The sequence below is a fragment of the Oenanthe melanoleuca genome, chromosome 20 (assembly GCF_029582105.1).
Source record: "Oenanthe melanoleuca isolate GR-GAL-2019-014 chromosome 20, OMel1.0, whole genome shotgun sequence".
Classification (NCBI taxonomy): Eukaryota; Metazoa; Chordata; class Aves; order Passeriformes; family Muscicapidae; genus Oenanthe; species Oenanthe melanoleuca.
The window spans coordinates 13,547,895-13,552,137 of NC_079353.1; positions in this window are offsets into that span (position 1 = coordinate 13,547,895).

Below are 4,243 nucleotides of genomic sequence, written 5' to 3' on the forward strand. Positions count from 1 at the left end.
TACCAACAAGTTCCCCTGCAATGGCAAACAAAACCCAAGGCACATGGTCAAATTCAGGCTGAAGAGGAATTATTCCTGTGTAAGGGCTCTTTATTTTTTCACTTTACATGTGTTCATGGTGTTCATGGGTGGGATTGGAAGCATCTTAAAACCTTATCTCTATCCCTGCCGTGGGCAGGTGAGCTCTCCTCTAGACCAAGTTGCTCAAAGCCCCATCCAACCTGGTCTCAAACACTTCCAGGGTTGGGGCATCCACCACTGGACCCCGTTGGTGACTCCATGAAGCAGTGCTACAAACTTGCTACCAAGGAACTGAGAAGTTCACAGCAAAGCCACTTGTGACTTGGCAGCAGTTTGTTCAGCTGCTTGAGCCCCATATTTACACATTAACTACCTGAAATTTGTGTGACTAAGCCCTTGCAGAGCTGTTTTTCTGTGGCTGGGAGCCATGAGGGATGAGATGTAAGTGAAGACAGAGAAGGTGCTTGCAGTAAAGCTGCTGCAGCCCAAGTTCCTTGTGCCTGAGCTGAGAGGCAGCATGGATCACAGCAGCACTGCTGTGGTGTACATGGGCAGGGGAAAGTGGGCTCCCTTAAACCAAATGTTCCCCATTGCTCAGGTGTACAAACCTTCAGGATGAGGCACCACATGAGCCCTGTGTCCCATCAGCTCTGCCCAGCCTTGTGGCTCAGATGGAGCCAAGGTAGCAAGAGCCCAGGCTTCAGGCAGGCTGGGAACATCTTACGTAACCTGCCTCTGATGTACCTGTCCTCCAGTGCACTTCTCATCACTCAAGGAAGTTAGAAAGTTTCAGGAGTTTGGCATTGTGTTTATCTGACACCAGTTTTTCAAGAACTGCTACTTGGGAGATGAGATATGTGCTTATTGCAAACTTTTATTATTGTAATCAAAGCAATCAAACTGAGTAATCTCTGTTTACTCAGCTTCTTTCATCTGAGATCCCAGCACTGCTTACACACTTACAGCTTCTTAATGGGTTTGTACTGTGTCCCCAGTTTCAATTCCTACCACTCCTCAACAAAACATCAACAAAAACCCCCTAATGAGTCACAAAGCAGCAACACAAGAAGAGTAATTCCTAACAGGAAATGAAAGAGAAAATCAGTTTTGATTCCCTGAATTGTTAAATTGCAGTCTAACCACAAATTTTTCTTGAGGCCACATCTTAGTACAACATTTGGGATGTACCAACCTATTATTAACATAGGGCTTATATGGAAAGAGCTGGCAGTTTTTGGTATTCTCTGCAGAGGTGTTAACAGCCTTTTAACTCTGAATCTCTAAAAAGCTGAGCTGTAGTAAACATGGAAGCTCTGAATCCACTTCAAGGAGCATTAAGGAGGTGATATTGTAATTTGAAGAACTGGTGAAATCCCTCACCCCCTAGCAGACAGGATGGTTTGCAAGTCTGGAATACAAGAGCCTAATTTCTGAGTTCAGCTGCCCACGATGCTGTCCCTTCACTGGCAGGCTTACCTGCAGAAGGAAGTTTACAAAGATAAAACCTAAAAGCCAGCCAGGTTTTCACAGCTATGCAACCCTCATCATCCCCTTGCCTGGTAACTAATCCTTGGGTAAGATTAAGGGACAAACAAACAAACAAAGCTGGTAACTACCATGGGCCACTTGGCCAGGACTGTGACACTAAGGAACATCTATTAATCAATAACCCTTGTCCTTGTCTGACTTCAACTTGCCAGATGTTAACTGGGAAGACCACATAGCTGGTACAAACTAGTCCAGAAAATTCCTAAAACACTTGGATAACAATTTCATGGTACAGGTGCTAAGGGAGCTGAGCAGGAAAGGTGCCCTCCCCATCATCTGCTGCCAGCAGAGAGGGTCTCATAAGGGAAGTGGTGGTTAGCAGTGTCTTGGCCACAGTGACCACAAAGCAATCAAGGTCAAAGTCTCTGATGATAGCAGGAAAAGTGTCAGCAGAACTTCCACCCTGGCCAGGAGGAGAGCAGAGTTCAGGCCCTCAAGGAATTAAGTCAGTAAGGTCCCCAGGAGAAATGCTTTTGAAGGTGCTGGGGTCCCTCCACCTTGATCATTTTTTAAGCTCCACACCCTAAGGGCACAGGAACAATTCCCACGTACCAGAAGTCAAGAGGTGAGGCAGAAGGCCAGCTTGGCCAAGCACGGATCTTCTTCTGGAACTAGGGCAAAAAAACCCAAACTTATGGTCAGTGTGCACGAGTTTGGTGCCATGGGAATATTCTGCCAGTTGGCAGAGGTGATTTAAGGGACAGACACCAATGGAAAGAATGGTCTTATTTTAGTAACACAAAAGTAAAATGATACATTCAATAAAACTACACACTCAGCTTCAGCCACAAGCAAAAAGAAGCAAGGTAATGCAGCTAATCATTACTATACAGAGAAAGGACAGTGATAGAGATACATCAACTGCCTGAACACTCCACCATCAGCCAGAGCCTGCAGTCACTGGGGAGCCCTGTTTTAGGGATGATCTGGAGAGCCCTTCCCAGCAACTGGGAAACTCCCACATGGTGCATCCACCCATAGGTGAGGTCTCCAAATACACCCTGAAAATTTTATAGGCCCAAATCAGCAAGTCAAAGTGACCTAGTTATATTTTTAGCACAGAAACTCCTGGATCTGATGGCACACTTCTGACCAGCAGGGGCCAGAGCTTGGCCAGAGCCCAGGCCTTGGCTGGGAGGGTTTTCCCCTAAAATACCCCTAAAACAAACACCCCTAAAACAAACCTCTATTCTTGTAAATTGGGAAAGCTTCTTAAAAATGATACATTTCTTGCAGGTAACTACACAAGGTTATGTGAATGTTTCTAAAGCCACTGATTTGGTCTCCAACAGCTGGCATAAGCACCTCAGCCATCCATTTTTAGCTAAATAATAGTGTGATAATCCTATAAATAATGGTGTTAGTCCTATAGGGCACAGAATTCATCTTGAAAGCCAACTCTGCCTATCTCTGTGTTCCTCCCTGATGTGCTTAGGTGGGGAACAAGAAGCTGGAGAGCTCACCACAGAAAGAGACCTGGGAGTTTGGGCTGGGGGCAAGTGGAACAGGAGCCAGCAGTACCCTGGCAGCCCCAAGGGCCAGCCCTGTCCTGGGGGACATCAGGCCCAGCAGGAGTGACTGTCCTGCTCTGCTCTGCACTGGGGGGGCCTCACCTCGAGTCCTGGGGCAGTTTGAGGTGCCTCCAGGTGTGGATATAAAGCTATTGAAGAGCACATACAGTGAATGGCACAGAGGGGCCATATGAGGTCCCTTGGTTTGTTTGAGCTCAGCCCTCACAGGCCTGCAGCTTCCCCTGAGGATCAGCTCAGATCTGCTCCCTGTGACCAGGGGCAGAGCTGAGGGAACAGAGCTGGGCCAGCCTGGGTATCAGGAAAGGCTCTTGCCCAGAGGTGCTGGCACTGCCCAGGCTCCCCAGGGAATGGGCACGGCCCTGAGGCTGCCAGAGCTCCAGGAGCACTTGGACAACACTCCCAGGCACAGGGTGGGGAACAAGATGCTCTTGAAGGTCCTCTCCAAACCAAACCATTCTATCATGCTATCACTGTTGGGGTGTCTTGTGCAGGACAAGGAGGTGGATTTCCATGATCCTTGTGGGTCCCTTCCAACTTAGAATACTCCATGATTATGTGATTTTACAAACTACAGATTAGTCAACAAAAGCTCTGGCAACAAAGAAGTCATTACAGCAGAATCTGCACAAATTGGCCATTTTCACCTCGTAAAGCAGATGAGCAAGAGTTATTTGAAAAGCTGAGTCCAAGCCAGCTTACCTGGAGTGACAAAACCAGCATGACACCAGCTGGAACAGTTCTGAACCTGTCCAGGGCTGGTTCTGAAACACAGGACTAGCACCTGAAGATCACACCTGCAGTGCTCAGAGATTAACTAGGAGCTCACAGCTCAGCTCTGCTGGAGTCCCACCTGCCTCTGTGGCACATAAGGGTTCTCTCCCTTTTGGTGCTTTTTGGTGACTTCATGCAATGTATTACTCACTTCCTCCCAGAATCCACACCTGACTGGAGCACAAACAGTAAAGAAACCTCTGCAGGAAACTTCAGACAAAACACATGAAATATCATAAATTCAAACCGAAAAAAAAATCCCAAAGAAGTCTGAGGGAACATAAAAATGATGGTCTTTGATAGTAAGAAAATGCAGATAGAAGGTATTGTTTAATGAACTAGCACAGGAAATACAGCAACACAGGTTAAAG